The sequence below is a fragment of the Diceros bicornis genome, chromosome 18, assembly GCF_020826845.1.
Source record: "Diceros bicornis minor isolate mBicDic1 chromosome 18, mDicBic1.mat.cur, whole genome shotgun sequence".
Taxonomy (NCBI): domain Eukaryota; kingdom Metazoa; phylum Chordata; class Mammalia; order Perissodactyla; family Rhinocerotidae; genus Diceros; species Diceros bicornis.
The window spans coordinates 39,509,808-39,527,771 of record NC_080757.1 but is presented as its reverse complement, the minus strand read 5'-3'; positions in this window follow the sequence as shown (position 1 = coordinate 39,527,771).

The window sequence follows — 17,964 nt, the reverse complement described above, 5'->3', positions numbered from 1 at the left end:
TCTGCAGCAGCTTTTAAAATGGTAATTTAAACATGAATCTAGGATGATATAACATAAATTTGTTTTGTATCTTTTGATCTAGAGTTATTTTTTTCTTTTAAATTTGTAAAACTATTATATGCAACAGGAATTCTCATAAGTGCTGTTGGAGTGTATATTTGTCAACCACTTTGGAAAATTGTTTGACAGTATCTCCTAAAGCTAAATATATGCCTGTGACCCAGCAACTCCATTTCCTGGGCATACACCTGAGAGAAACGAGTGCATGTATTCACCAAAAGACATGCATATACAAGAATGTTAACATAAGAGCCCCAAGCTGAAAACTATTCAGATGTCCAATAACATTAGCATGGATACATATATTATTGTATATTTATGCAATAAAACAAAACAAATTACTGCTACACATAACAACAACTCTCACAGACATAATGCTGAGCAAATGAAGCCAGACACAAAAGAACATATTTAAGTTTGGGTCCTATGAGAAGCAGGTGCCAAAATGGAACTAGATGTGCAAAAGACTTATTAGAGGAAAAGGCTGTAAAGAATAAAGGGAGAGGAAGCAGGAATAGGCATGGCAAACCTTCAAATCACAATGCAGGTCTAAAACCTGTGAAAGTAGAGAAGGAGGGAAGGATCTAGTAGGAAGAGTCTCAGATCGCAGCGAAGTTCTGAGAGTCTCAGCCAAGCCAACCTGAGCAAAAATAGTCTACTGGAGAAGTCCCCCGACCATGCTCAGCTGGGACCAGCCCAGGAAAGCTTGACCTCAGGAAGCAGATCTACAGGGCGGCAGCTAGAGGTTCTCAGTCGACTATGCTTCCTGCAGCAGGTTTTCCTAAAGAAAATCTGAGTGGTACCCTCCACAGCCACCACAATACTGTATGATTCCAGTTACATGAGGCTCAAGAACAGGCAAAACTAAGCAATGGTGGTAGAAGTCAAAATAGTGGTTATCTTATTGGGGACAGTATTGACTGGGAAGGGACATGAGGGAATCTTTTGGGTCACTGGAAATATTTTATATCTTGATCTGGATAGTGGTTACATGGATGTTTACATATGTAAAAATTTACTAAGCTATACACTTAAGATCTGGGCACTTTTTTTTACTCCACTTTACTGTAAGTTTTTTTTTACCTCAATAAGAATTTTAATTTAAAAACATAATATATGCACATGAAAACATATTTGAACATACAGAAGAATATAAAAAAATTAAGTAAAAATTTCCTCTCAAACCCCTTCACCCTAGAAACTAGTCCCACTTTCTTGAGACAGCCATATTTAACTGTGTTTTAGTTTTTCTGTCTGTTACTATTACAACTAAAAATGATATTCTTATATTTGTTCTTAATTTATTAATTTTAGATAGTATTTATTGATTCCCAGTATTAAGGATGGATCTTGGGAAAAACAGACATTGAACAACAAGTTCAAAGTAGTAAGTTTTATAAATAGAAGACAGGGTACTATGAGGGCACTTAATAAAAGGTAGCAGAGCAGTCCCCTCTTACCTCTGACATTGTCCCCTTCCCTCTTCCTTAAACTCTGATTCCAACCATACCAAACTATTGGTCTTTTATTTGAACATGCCATGTACTTTTACAATGACATACTTTTTTAAAATACAGGTTGCATTCTCCCTCTGCCTGGATTTCCTTCCCTCGCCTTATCCATCCTTTACACTATGGCTCAAATATCCCTTCCTCACTAGTCATCCCAGTTTCCCAAAGAATTTGGTTACTTCTTCCTCTGTATGGCCCATAGCATGTTGAAAACATTTCTATTATGGCATTCATCACATTGTACTGAAATTATTAATACATGTGTCTGTTCCACTATTGTGGAAGTTTCTGGAGACTAGTGTTTAAATCTTGCTTTTTTTTGCTAGGGCTCAGTAAACGCTGGTTTGCTTCAAAAGTGCCTTTGAGTTGGGGGAAGTTTGGGAGACACATCCAGAATTTCATGAGGCTAGCTCAACCTCAGAACTACTAGTTGTCACTAAGAATTTTTTTTTCTTTCCTCTCAAGTCTCAGCAAAGGACTACTTGTCTTAGGGAGATTAAACTGACCCAGAAACTTGAGGCTTATATTCGATCTGCTGATTTTTCTCTTTTCTCATCTCACATTTCTGATTCCAGAGTGAAGTTCAATACATCAATTGCATACATCTGTAAGGAATCTCCTGTTGTAGCGGCTGAAACTTGTGACAGAGATGACTTTGAAATGGGGACAGTTGGGATAGTCATTATTTGAGCTTGGCGGGATGTGGGAGATTCCACTGACTCTTGCTCATTCTTCAGAACTCTTAGCTCAAGCAATACCTCCTTCTTATAGTTTCTATATCTCTCCAGGCTGAGTTAGAGACCCCTAAACACACTGTGCTTACCCCTGTTGGGAAGAAAACTGTTTTGGAGAAATGCCAGCTTGGGATAGATAAGATTCTAAGGAGTTGGATGTCAACAATTCTTGGAGAAGGGGGAAAACTACTTTGCAGGAAACAAATTGAGGAATTTATTGATTTTGCTCCTAAGATGGAGGAGAAGGACATTGAAAGGAGAGAGAATGGAGGAAGACAGAAGTACAAGCAAGATGGAGAGAGGCTGAGACTAGGTGAGGTAGTAAATACTTCAAGATACGGGATAGGTGAAGAACATTCAAGAATGGTGATGCCAAACTTGTTTCTGGTAATAGTAAGCTAGATTATTTGCTCCAGCTCTCCCATGGAAAACAATTTAAAATGCTGGATAAGATAATTTTTAAACATCCATGATAAGCATCTAATTTCTGGCAAGATAAAGAAACTCAAGCCAAAATACAAGGGAAAAGGCGACCCAGGGAGGTAAGTATCAGAACACTAATGTAATTTTGCCCCAGGTGAAGGGGGTTGAGATTTGCAAATCCAGGCAAGCTGGGGCTTCAGTTCTGCCAGCTTTGTGGATTGATGAGTCCAGAAGTCAAGGACAAGTACTCACCCAAGGTGGGGAGTCTAGTAAAAGGAGATCTTCCCCATATTAAACTGGAATCTCAAAGGGCTTCATCATTTAGGTGAAGAGTGAATTGGCAGTAAACCCATAGCTCTTGCCTCACCTGCAGGGGACTGTAGGGAACACTCTTGGTATTGAGTGAAGAAGAGGTTAAAAAAAGGAAAGGAAAAAAGTTCCAAAATATTATGGCCATAGGCTAGTCTTTTCACAGAACTTAGCCTGGATTTGCATCATCTGGGTGTTTCAGAGAATCTCAACTGCAGATTTAGTTTGTGAGGGCCCAGGATCCATTGTGTCCCCAGATGCCTGTCAGAATCAAACACAAATCTTTTCTGAAGGAAGTCATCTTCATTTCTACAAATAATTTTTTAAGGACAATGAGTGGTTCCCAATAAAAAAAATTAAAAATCACACAGGACACAACACCATGAGCAAGAATAAGCAGAAACAACAAACAACAGAAAGAGACATATAAAATTCCCAAATATTGGAATTATTAGGCTAGATTATAAAAATGTGCTCATTATGTAAAGAAATTTTAAAATGAGCTTGAAAATACCAATAGCAAGAAGAAAACTGTAAAAAATAACCTATCATATTTGAAAAAGAACCAAATAGAATTTTTAGAAATGAATATTTTGATCCTACATAAAAAACTTAATGGATAGATTTAAGAGTATATTGGATATAGCTGAGGAGAGAGTTAGTGAAATAGAAATCAGAAAAAAAAATACTCAAAATATAGTACAGAGACAAAAGTGAGAAGATATGGAGTGAGGTCAAGAGACATGGAGGATACTAATAGGTATAAAATATGTTCAATCAGAGTTCCAAAAGAAGAGGAGAAAGAGGGGCCGACCTAGTGGCGCAAGCCGTTAAGTGTGCGCATTCCGCTGCGGCGGCCTGGGGTTCGCCGGTTCGGATCCTGGGTGTGCGCTGATGCACCGGCAGGTCAGGCCATGCTGTGGCGGCGTCCTATATAAAGTGGAGGAAGATAGGCACAGATATTAGCGGCGGCGTCCTATATAAAGTGGAGGAAGATGGGCACAGATATTAGCCCAGAGCCAGTCTTCCTCAGCAAAAAAAAAAAAAAAAAAAGAGGAGGATTGGCAGATGTTAGCTCAGAGCTGATCTCCTCACAAAAAAAAAAAAAAAAGAAGAGGAGGAGAAAGAGATTAAGGCAAAGACAATATTTGAAGAGATAATGGTTGAGAATTTTGCAGAGCTAATGAACAACATCAAGCCACAGATCAAGAAGCTCAGTGAATCCCAAGAAGGATCCATAAAAAGAAAGCCACATCTACACAAATCATAGTAAAGGATTGCAGAACAGCAGCAAAGATAAAATCTTAAAAGCAGCCAGAGAAAAAGACAGCTTACCTTCAAAGAAGTTATAGTTAACCTGAAAACTAACTTTAAGGGAAGCCATTTGATGATGAAATTATATCTCCTGTGTGTTGAAAGAAAATAACTGTCAATCTAAAATCTTATACTCGGGGCCAGCTCCATGGCTTAGTGGTTAAGCGCGCGCGCTCCACTACTGGTGGCCCGGGTTCGGATCCCAGGCGCACACCGCCGCACCGCTTCTCCGGTCATGCTGAGGCTGCGTCCCACATACAGCAACTAGAAGGATGTGCAACTATGACATACAACTATCTACTGGGGCTTTGGGGGAAAAAAAAAGGAGGAGGATTGGCAATAGGTGTTAGCTCAGAGCTGGTCTTCCTCAGCAAAAAGAGGAGGATTAGCATGGATGTTAGCTCAGGGCTGATCTTCCTCTCACACACACACACACACAAAAATAATAATAATAATAAAATCTTATACTCAACAAAACTATCTTTTAAGAATAAAGTTAAATAGGGGCCAGCTCAGTGGCGTAGTGGTTAAGTTTGCATGCTCCGCTTCAGTGGCCCAGGGTTTGCAGGTTTGTATCCTGGGCGCAGATGTACACACTGCTCATCAAGCCATGCTGTGGTGGCATCTCACATACAAAATAGAGGAAGACTGGCACAGATGTTAGCTCAGGGACAATCTTCCTCACCAAAAAAAAAAAAAAGAATGAAATTAAATAAAATTATTTTTAGACAAAAGGTGGGAGGGTTTTCTACGAGTAGATTCTCACTAAAGTAAATTTAGACAAAAGAAAAGAGATCTCAAATGAAAGGTCTGAGATATAAGAAGTAATGAAGAACAACAATAACAAAAAAACTGGTAAATATAGGGTTAAATCTAAATGAACAGTAATTGTATATAAAAATAATAAAACAATAGTATCTTGTGGGGTTAAATACATGATAACAATAACATAGTAAAACAATATGATATAATGAATTTAAAGTATTCTAAGGGTTATATTTTACCTGGGAAGAGAGAAACAATACTGCTTAACTTTAGACTTTGATAATTTAGTATGCATGCTACAATTTTTTTTTTTTTTGGTGAGGAAGATTGTCGCTGAGCTAACATCTGTGCCAATCTTCCTCTATTTTTGTATGTGGGACACTACCACAGCATGGCTTGATGAGTGGTGTGTAGATCTGCGCCCGGGATCTAAACCTATGAACCCTGGGCTGCTGAAGTGGAGGGCATGAACTTAACCACTATGCCCCCAGGCTGGCCACTGCATACTACAATTTTTAAGGTAACCATTAACAGAATAGAAACAAACTAGTAGAGGGAAAAAAATGGAATAATAAAAAAACTATCAACAAAAAGAACACAAGAAATGAGAGAGAGAAAAACCTAGAAAAGATGAACAAAAAACCCAAAAGAAAATGGTGGAATGAAATACAAATGTATCAGAAGTTACGTAACTTGTACATGGGCTAAATGAACCAGTAAAAATGCAAATATTGTCAGAATGGATAAATTTATCAACTTGCTCTTTATGAGACATATCTAAAACATAAGGATATAAAATATTGAAAATACAAAGAAATATATTGGATATGTAAATACTAACCAAAAAGAAACTGGTTCAGATGTATTAATAATAGGCAAAATAAATTTAAGGCATAAATCATTATTAGTGGCAAAAAAGGTCCCTTCACAATGATAAAAATTTCAATTTACCAGGAAGATATAACAATTATGAACTGCTATGCACATAATAAAATAGCCTCAAAATATAGAAAGCAAACATTGACAGATTAGAAGACAAAATAGTCAAATACACAACCACAGTGAAGATTTTAACACACTTCTCTTAGTAATTGATAGATAAGCAGCTAAAAATGTCAGTAAGAAGACAGATGATTTGAAGAACATGATTAGCAAACTTGACCTAAGGGACATATTTAGAAAGCTGTACTCAACAACTGTAGAATATACACCTGGAACATTTATAAACATAGTCTATATGTTGAGTCATAAAATAAGTTTCAACATGTTTTGTAGGATTGAAATCATACATAGCATCTTCTCTGACTACAATAAAGTTAAGCTAGAAATCAATAACAAAAACATTACTAAATATCACCATTATGTTAGAAAAGTAAGGTACATGTTTATTAATAACTCATGAGTCAAGAGAGGAATCCTAATGGAAATTAGAAATTTTTTTTTGTATTTAACAATAAGAAAAATATACATATCACACGTGTGATTAAGCTAAAGCCATTTTCAGAGGAAAAAGTATGTATCACTTTAATTATGTTAGAAAAGAAGAAAGTCTAAAGAAAAAAATCAAAGAGTTAAGTATCTATCAAGAAATGAGAAAAAAAGCTGGCAAAATAAATCCAAATAAATGGAAAGAAAGAAAATAAAGAAAGAACACAAGTTAATAAAATAGGAAACAAATAATAAAGAGGTTCAATAAAGACAGACATTGGATCTTTGAAATGATTAATAAAATAGACGAACCACTGACAAGAGTGATAAAAATAAAGAGTGAGCACCTATAAACAATTTCAAAAATGAAAAGGGGTCAGTTCTATAGAGGTAATAGGTATTAAAAAGATAAGAGGGGGCCGGCCCAGTGGCGTAGTGGTTAAGTGACCACGCTCTGCTGTGGTGGCCCAGGTTTCGGATCCTAGGCGCGCACAGATGCACTGCCTGTCAAGCCATGCTGTGGCAGCGTCCCACATAAAGTAGAGGAAGATGGGCACGGATATTAGCCCAGGGCCAGTCTTCCTCAGCAAAAAGAGGAGGAATGGCGACATATGTTAGCTCAAGGCTGATCTTCCTTACATACACACAAAAAAGATAAGAGAATATTAGGAACAATGTTATGCCAACAAATTTGATTTTAGATGAAATGCGCACTATCCTAGAAAAGTAAAATTTTCTAAAACTAAACCAAGAATAAATAGAAAATATGAAAAATCCTATAACCACAAAGGACATTATATCAAAGGTAAAATATCTTCCCACAAAGAAAATTCCAAGCCCAGATGGTTTCTCCAGTAAACTAAATTAAGCATTCAAAAATAAATAATTCCTCAGGGCCAGCCCAGTGGCATAGTGGTTAAGTTCACGTGCTCCACTTCGGCAGCCCAGGGTTCACAGGTTCGGATCCCGGGTGTGGACCTACACACTGCTCATCACGCCATGCTGTGGTGGCATCCCACATACAAAATGGAGGCAGGTTGGCACAGATGTTAGCTCAGTGACAATCTTCCTCATCCAAAAAAGGAGAAGATTGGCAACGGATGTTAGCTCAGGGCCACTCTTCCTCACCTAAATAAATAAAGAAATCCAACCTTATGCAAACTCTTCCAGAGAACAGAAAAAGAGGAAACACTTTCCAACTTATTTATAAATGCTAGCAAAACCTAACAAGAACAAGAGAAAGAAAAATGCAGGCCAGTCTCACCCATGAACTTAGATGAAAAAATAGAAAATAAATTGGTAAACCAAATCAAGCAATGAAAAGAGGACAATACATTAAGATTGAGTTAGATTTATCTAGGATTTTAAAGTTGGTTTAATATTGAAAACTCAATTTATGTAATTCACCATATTAACAATTTAAGAAGAAAAATTACACGCTCATCTCAAAAAATACAGAAAATGCACTTGATAGAATTCAATTTCCATTCATGATAAAAATTCCTATAAAACTAGGAATAGAAGAGAACTTCTTTAATCTGATAAACATATTACAAAATACCTACAGTAAACATCATATTTAATGGTGAAATGTTATAAGCTTTCTCTCTGAGATCAGAAATGACAAAGATGCCTGTTTTCATTGCCTCTATCTATTTGACATTGTATAGGTCTAGCAAGTATAGTAAGTCAAAAAGGAAACAAAATATATAAGGATTTTTTTAAGCCAATATCACTGATGAACATCGATGCAAAAATCCTCAACAAAATACTAGCAAATCGCATACAACAGTACGTTAAAAAGATTATACACCATGATCAAGTGGGATTTATTCCAGGTATGCAGGAATGGTTCAACATTCGCAAATCAATCAACGTAATACACCACATTAATAAAATGAAGAATAAAAATCACATGATCACCTCAATAGATGCAGAGAAAGCATTTGACAAGATACAGCATCCATTTACGATAAAAACTCTGAATAAAATGGGTATAGAAGGAAAGTACCTCAACATAATAAAGGCCATATAGGACAAACCCACAGCTAATATCATCCTCAATGGTGAAAAACTGAAAGCTATCCCTCTAACAACAGGAACCAGACAAGGATGCCCACTCTTACCACTCCTATTTAACATAGTACTGGAAGTCCTAGCCAGAGCAATCAGGCAAGAAAAAGAAATAAAAGGGATCCAAATTGGAAAGGAAGAAGTGAAACTGTCACTATTTGCAGATGACATGATTTTATATATAGAAAACCCTAAAGAATCCACCAGAAAACTTTTAGAAGTAATAAACGAATACGGTAAAGTTGCAGGATACAAAATCAACCTACAAAAATCAGTTGCATTTCTATACACTAACAACGAAGTAGCAGAAACAGAAATTAAGAATACAATCCCATTTACAATTGCAACAAAAAGAATAAAATACCTAGGAATAAACTTAACCAAAGAGGTGAAAGATCTCTACACCGAAAACTATAAAACATTGCTAAAAGAAATTGAAGAAGACACAAAGAAATGGAAAGATATTCCGTGCTCTTGGATTGGAAGAATTAACACAGTTAAGGTGTCCATACTTCCTAAAGCAATCTATAGATTCAATGCAATCCCTATCAAAGTTCCAACAACATTTTTTACAGAAATAGAACAAAGAATCCTAAAATTTATATGGAACAACAAAACACCCGGAATAGCTAAAGGAATCCTGAGAAAAAAGAACAAAGCTGGAGGTATCACACTCCCTGATTTCAAAATATACTACAAAGCTATAGTAACCAAAACAGCATGGTGCTGGCACAAGAATAGACACACAGATCAATGGAATAGAATCGAAAGCCCAGAAATAAACCCACACATCTATGGACAGCTAATCTTTGACAAAGGAGCCAAGAACATACAATGGAGAAAAGAAAGTCTCTTCAACGAATGGTGTTGGGAAAACTGGATAGCCATATGCAACAAAATGAAAGTAGACCCTTACCTTACACCATACACAAAAATTAACTCCAAATGGATTAAAGACTTGAATGTAAGACCTGAAACTATGAAACTTCTAGAAGAAAACATAGGCAGTATGCTCTTTGACATCGGTCTTAGCAACATATTTTCAAGCACCATGTCTGACCGGGCAAGAGAAACAATAGAAAAAATAAACAAATGGGACTACATCAAACTAAAAAGCTTCTGCACAGCAAAGGAAACCATCAACAAAACAAAAAGACAACATAACAATTGGGAGAAGATATTTGCAAACCATACATCTGATAAGGGGTTGATCTCCAAAATATATAAAGAACTCATGCATCTCAACAACAAAAAAACTAACAACCCAATTTAAAAATGGGCAAAAGACCTGAACAGACATTTCTTCAAAGAAGATATACAGATGGCCAACAGACACATGAAAAGATGTTCAAAATCATTAACTATGAGGGAAATGCAAATCAAAACTACAATGAGATATCACTTCACGCCCGTCAGAATGGCTATAATTAACAAGACAGGAAACAACACGTGTTGGAGAGGATGTGGAGAGAAGGGAACTCTCATACACTGCTGGTGGGAGTGCAAACTGGTGCAGCCACTATGGAAAACAGTATGGAGATTCCTCAAAAAATCAAGGATAGAACTACCATATGATCCAGCTATTCCACTGCTGGGTATTTATCCAAAGAACTTGAAAACACCAATGCGCAAAGATACATGCACCCCTGTGTTCATTGCAGCATTATTCACAATAGCCAAGACTTGGAAGCAACCTAAGTGCCCATCAAGGGACGAATGGATAAAGAAGATGTGGTATATATACACAATGGAATACTACTCAGCCATAAGAAACGATGAAATCCAGCCATTTGTGACAATATGGATGGACATTGAGGGTATTATGCAAAGTGAAATAAGTCAGAGGGAGAAGGTCAAATACCGTATGATTTCCTTCATTAAGTAGTAGATAATAACAACAATAAACAAACACATAGAGACAGAGATTGGATTGATGGTTACCAGAGGGGAAGGGGGGAGGGAGGAGGGCGAAAGGGATAATTCGGCACATGTGTGTGGTGATGGGTTGTAATCAGTATTTGGGTGGTGAACGTGATGTAATCTATGCAGAAATAGAAGTATAATGATGTACACCTGAAATTTACACAATGTTATAAACCAATGTTACTGCAATAAACAAAAAAATAAAAAAAAGAATATTGCATTATTTGCAGGTGATCTAATGTGTAGTGTATATAGAAAATCCAAAAGAATCTACAGATAAATTATTAAAATGAATAAGATAATTTAGCAATTTGCTAAAATCAATATACATAAACCAATCGTATCAGCAAGAACAAAAAATGGAATTTGAAAAATACCAATTGTAATATCACCAAAAATAAGAAATACCTAGGAATATATCTAACAAAAGGTCTGAAAGAGTTCTAACATATTAAATTATAAAATCCTATTGAGAGAAGACAAACAAAAGAAGAGATACTATGTTGAAGGATTAGAAGATAATATTGTAAAAATGTCAATTCTTCCCGAATTAATTATGGATTCAATGCAATCCCAATAAAATCTCAACAGTTCTGTGTGTGTATAACTTAATAAGCTGATTCTAAAATTTATATAAAAGTGCAAAGGGGCAAAAATAGCCATGATACTCTTGAAGAACAAGGTGGAAAAACTTGCTGTACCAGATATCAAGACGGATTATAAAAGCTATAATATTTTAGAGTAGCATTAGAGCAGGGATAGACAATTAGAAAAATAGAAGAGAGAGCTCAGACACAGATTCTCAGGCATAAACGGACACAATATATGAGAGAAGTATCATTGCAGATTAGTGGGGAAAGGCTGGACTTTTCAATAAATAGTGCCAGGACAATTGGTAACCACATGGATAAAAAATGAAATTTTTTTTTTTTGGTGAGGAAAATCAGCCCTGAGCTAACATCTGTCACCAATCCTCCCCTTTATTTTTGCTGAGGAAGACTGGCCCTGGGCTAACATCTGTGCCCATCTTCCTCTACTTTATATGGGACACCGCCACAGCATGGCTTGACAAGCGGTGCGTCAGTGTGCGCCTGGGATCTGAACCCCGGGCTGCTGCAACGGAGTGTGTGCACTTAACCGCTACACCAGTGGGCCAGGCTCCAAAAATAAAATTTGATCCCTACCACACAGCACATATAAAAATTAATTCCAGGTGAATTTTAGATCTAAATGGGAAAGGCAAAACTATAACTATATTAACATTAAAAACTTGTGTTCATCAAGAGAGATCATAAAGAGATGAAAGGATAAACCATAGAGTGAGAGAAGATATTTAAAACATATGTAACTTACAAAGCAATAGTATCCAGTATAGGGAGCTTGTACAAATCAATAAAAAAAGATGACCCAGTGAAAAAACAGACAAAAGTCTTCTACAGAACTTTTTGAAAAAGAAAATCCTAATGGCTAACAAGCATATGAAATGATGATTAACCTCATTAGTAATCAGAAAAATACAAATTAGACCACTATGAGATACCATTACTCACCAGATTGGCAAAAGTTTAAAAGTGTGACAATTTCAAGTGTTGGTAAGTACCTGAAACAATGAGAACTGTCATACACTACTGTTGGGAATATAAATTAGTACAACCACTTTGAATAACAGTTTGGCGTTACAAATGGAAGATTTACCTACCCTATGACCCAGAAATTTGACTGCTAGGTATAAACTCTAGAGAAACTTGTGCACATGTGCATTGCATAGGATATACTTTTAAGAATCTTCCCTAGTAGGATATTATAACAGTCAAAAACTGGAAACAATACTGGAAACTTGAATGTTCCCCAACAATAGAAGGGAGAACCAAACTGGGGTATATTCATATAATGGAATACTATACAGCAATGGATATCAACGAAGCAACACTATATGAGATTAATCTTTAGAAAGGATCAAGAAATAAAAGAATATATTCAATATGATTCTCTCCACATAATGTTCAAAAACGGAGGGGGCCGGCCCCGTGGTTAAGTGCGCGCGCTCCACTACTGGTGGCCAGGGTTCGGATCCTGGATGCGCACCGACGCACCGCTTCTCCGGCCATGCTGAGGTCTCGTCCCACATACGGCAACTAGAAGGATGTGCAACTATGACGTACAACTATCTACTGGGGCTTTGGGGGACAAAAAAAAGGAGGAGGATTGGCAATAGCTGTTAGCTCAGAGCCAGTCTTCCTCACACACACACAAAAACCAAAACGGAGAAACTGTCTTTATTTGTTTATATTGTTTAGGGATCCATTCTTTGGTGGTAAAACTCCAAGAAAAAGAAAGAAATAATTATTATGAATCATCCTCTTTGGAGGAGGGATGATGTGATCAGGGAGAGGCACACAGGAAACGGATGGGTTTCTAGGATGCTAGAACTATCTTGTTTCTTCACCTGGGTGGTGGTGGGTAGCTCAGATTTTTATTTGATAATTATTTGTTGAGCTGTACTTTTTTGTGTTTAATGAACTTTTCTGTATGTATGTTATGTTTCACAATAAAAGTGGCAAAAAAAAAAAGAGAATGGTGATATTTACAGTTCCATTTGAAGCTTTTTGTGTGTGTGTTGCAGCAGTGTAAACCCCTTCTCCATTCTCTGAAATCTTCCCTCGAGTCTACCACTTCAATATTCAAGGGACAGAAGGTCCTAAGCTGCATCCAGATTACAATGGCACTTAATCAGACAGTACTGTACTTATCTGTCTCAGACACTAGTCTGTACCCTTCCTGGTGAGAGATGAGACTGCTGAGCATAGTAACTATAGCAAACAAAAGCTTAGTGATTGAATGTATACAAATTATGGTGAAAGCTGTGGATACAGCCTGGCTGTATAGAATTACTTCCTTATCTATCATAGGCCCCACACGCTAATACAGAGCCTTAAAATTGTTGGTGTTTTATGGTTTACAAAGTTCTTTCATATAAATTATATGATTACATAAAGTTACATCGTAAGAGAGGCTGAAACTGGTATTAGTTTCCCCACAGCAGAGATGAGAAAACAGTCTTTGCCCAAGATATACTAGAAGATAGAGTCAGGACTAGAACACAGAAAGCCAGGGTCTTTCCATTGTAGTCTGCAGATGTCTTCCTCACTTGTTTTCTGTGATTCAGGGGAGACATCTCTTGGGAAATGCTTTAAAATCCATTGGATATTGGACTCAGAGCTGGCCACAAGGAAGGAAGAGGGAGGCACACACCCACACATCTTCACCCTCAATTTAGTCTTTCCTCTGCATTTTAAAATTTGGTTGACTTCCTTCCATGTGAGCCACATTTCAGAAAACTTCCACAGAAGTTAGATAGGGTCAAGGAGACTAAATTAGAGCTCTTCAGTCAAAGCTGTGTAACCCACATCTGCAGGAAAAGGACTTCAAGCTCATTTGGACTGAAGTGTGCTTCCTCTACTCTCTGAGTTGTATGCAACATTTTTTAATTCAGTGGTTGGTTAAAACCACTTTTTTCTCTTTTTTGTTTCATGTGTCCTTATCTTCCTTGTTTTCCAAATACCTTCATTGCTCTCAATTTGTTTTCAGATTCTGATACCAGGTATCAATGTGTTACCCTGGGATGATCAAAGGGATAGCATAGTATCTGTTTATCTAAACTCCACCTCACATATCTAGCAATCTTCATAATAAACACTGCCGCTCTGGAACTATACTTTGGCACCAATCATGTTTCTACAACCTCACGGTCCTTCAGACCTACATAATTCATTATTGTGCCATAGCTTCTGAAGTTCTATTACTTCCTGACAGCTGCAACCTCTGACTCAGTGAGAAACACAAAAGTTCTTTCTTTGGCTACTTAATTTTCAATTCTGAGGAATGGGTTACCAGTGAGATAATAAGCCTGTTACAGTAAGAAAATAATTTTCACTCTAGGCCACTGACACTTGCACAAACTTGGCATTGATATTAGTGTTTCCTCCCATTATTGTAGTTTAAAAATTATTTTTTCTTGAGATCAGGTTTTGGTTTTGACTAAAACTATTTTCACTCATAGAGCTAAAGGCAATCATATTAATCTGTCAGTTTATCTATTCCCTTCCTTCTGAGGGACTGAAGAAGCTTATGAAACAGAAGGAGGGAGGCAAGAAGGGCCCTGAGAAACATTTGTCAGATGCACGGGTTGTGGGGTAAGGAAAGCTTGCAAAGAGTGAACACAGTTAAGTTAAATATGGAGCAACCTAAAGAGTAAAAGGACATTGGAGGATGAAAAACAAAATATAAAAGGAGAAAATAGCTTCCCGGCTTAGGAAAAAAAATTCACAAACTCAAGAGCAGTGCCTACATACTGTGGGATTTTCTAAAAAGAGAGAAGAAAAGTCAAATCAGCTGACGTCATCAGAAAGCAGCAGGTGGCAATCTAGTGCTACTTAATACCATCACTAGTTCACCCTTTCCCCTGCACTATTAGTTTTCTCTCGCTGAGATTTGTTAAAATTTGTATTTTGTTATATCTTATTTGCCTACTGGGCATTTTCTCATTAAACTGCTTTGTTTGAAGAGCTCGTATAAAATGTTAGAAATAGTTATTACCTGTTAAGATAAAACTTACTATGAAAGACAGAATAGTTAGTTAGTAATTAAGACCCTAGATTCTGGGGACTTCCAATGCCAACTCTACCACCTACTAGCTGTGTGACTTTGGGCAAATTACTTAACAATTATGTGCCTCTGTTTACACTTTATAAAATTTGAATAATAAGAGTATCTTCCTACTATGATGAACATGAGGATTATTGAATAAACACATCAAAAACATTCAGAATAGTGCCTGGCACCTAGTGCTATATATGTGTCAGCTATTATTTGGGAGCACATACAGCTTTCCCCCTTGAACTCCCTAGGCATCCATCTCTCTAGGATGGTTCTGGCGGTAGTTCTACCTTCAATAAGAAGACACTTAATTCTTAAGGGAACAGAAGTTTCCCTTTAAAATTCTTTCTTTAAAATGTTCATATTCTGAATAAACCTCAAATATAGCATAGTGGTTAACTCTGAGGGGAGTCTGAGGGTAATGACATAAGGAAGGAAGATACAAGTTGATTTAGGCATTCATTTAAAATATTTATTAAGCACCTACCACACACTAGGCACCATTCTAGGTCCTAGGGTTACAGCAGTGAACAAAAGAATTGTGTGAATGTTCTTGTTCTTTAATCTGCTTGTGAGTGTTCATTTTATTATTATGCTGTAGAACTGACTTATATGTTACGTGTATTCCTTTGTATGGTTATATCAGCACATAAATAAAAGAAAAATTAAAAGAAAAAATGTTCATATTCTGTTTCTCAATTTATAAAATTCTGCTGTTTCAAAATGAGACATGTTATTGTAAATCAAAAAGAATAATGCATTAGTCTATCTCAGGATAACCTCATATTCATTAACCTGTGTGCCTAATTTTTTTAAGCTGACAGAACAAAACTGTCCAAACAACAGAGATTCATCCTTACTGGAATAGACACATATTCTGAATGTGGATTTGCCTTCCATGCTCGTAATGCTTCTGCCAGCACTGTCACCCATGGACTCGTAGAGTGCCTTATCCACCATCACGGCATTCCACATAGCATTGTGTCTGATCAAAGAACTCATTTCACAGCAAAGAAAGTGAAGCACTGGGATCATAACCATGGAATTAAATGGTCTTACCATATACCCCATAACCCAGAAGTAAGTGGCATAACTGAAAGGTGAAATGGCTTACTAAAATCTCAGTTACAGTGTCAGTTGGGAGACAACACCCTGAAATGAAGGGGTTTGTTTTATAGGATGCAGTATATGCTTTGAATCAGAGAACAACATATAGTGCTGTCTCCTTCATAGACAGAATAGTCCAGGAATCAAAGGTGGAAGTGGGAGTGGATCCTCTCACTATTACACCTGATAACCCACTTGCAGAAATTTGCTTCCTATCCTGGCAACTTTTATCTCTACTAGTTTGGAGATCTTTGTCCCCAAATGGGGAATGCTTCCACCAGGGGACACGACAATGGTTCCTCCCTTAATTGGAAGATGAGACTGCCACCTGGATATTCTGGTCTCCATATACTACTGAACAAACAGGCAAAAAAAAAAAAAAAAGGAGTGAGGGTGTTAATCTATTGGAGTGATCGATCCTGATTACCAAAGGAAAATTTGGTTGCTACACGATGGTGGCAAAGAAGACTGTGCCTGGAACACAGGAGATTCTCATGGGTGCCTCTTAGTTCTTCCACGCCCAATAGTAAAGGTTAATGGAAAACTACATAGGAACAACAATAAAAAAGGCAGAATAATGAGGACTCAAACTCTTTGGGAATGAAGGTTTCGGTCATTCCACTAGATAAAGAGCCCAGAGTAACTGAAGTTCTGGTTGAGGGCAAGAAAAATATGGAATGAGTAGTTGAAGAAGAAAGCCATAGGTATCAATTAGAACCTCATGATCAATTACAGAAGTAAAGTAGGTTTGCATATTTTTCCTTTGCCTGTTATATTCATACGTTTATTTTAATACACTACCCATCTTCTTCTCTCTTTTTCCCATTTTTATTTTATATACAAGTTGTTGGAAGTTAATTTTACAATTTAGTCCATAGGTGACAGAATGGGACTGTGACTGAGTTTGAGGAGTAATTAATATAGCCAGCAATAGAAACAATGACTGCTGGGACTCTGTGTTCCCACATTTTTGGGAAATGGTGAATATTTGCAAGATGGATAGCTGTTATCTTCTTAGGTAGAAATATAAAACTGCTTTGTCAACATACAAGAGTTCAAATGTGTGTAGAAAGGTGTATATGGAAGCTGAGTAGCCACAGAGCTGGACTGTGCCAGTTATCAGCTTATTGCCTCTCAGCTCCAAATACATACCTTTTGCCTGATTTGTGAAAATGGATCTGGGCCTTGTAAATATTTTCCTTTGCTAGCTGGCACAATGTTAAACTTTGTCAGAAGAAGATGCTGGAGAGACACTACAGGAGGAAAGGAATTTTCTTCCTGGTTCTGAGTTGTTCCCTTGGCAAGCTCCTGTAGCATGTGCAACGTCTCCAGTGTCCATATCCTGCAGTGCATGGGGGCCAGCAGCTTTGCCAAGAACCCCTTTCTCCTTGTGTGGTTTTGTAGCAGAGTGAGAAATTTCTCCATGAACAGCCTTCCTTGGCACTCAAGAGGGTGATATCTGGAAAGTGCCCGAGAGTGAATTTCCAGCATCAGTGACTCTTTTGCCATCTAGTGACTCATGGTTGTGCCCTCTTCAATAAGGTCTGGATCTCAGCCCTAGCAGATGGTGGCTCCTTCTTGGACACTCTATCTTAGTCCTAATGGTAGTAGATGCTCTTTATATATGCTGTTCCTACATTCTTTAGGGTTCTCTTTACATC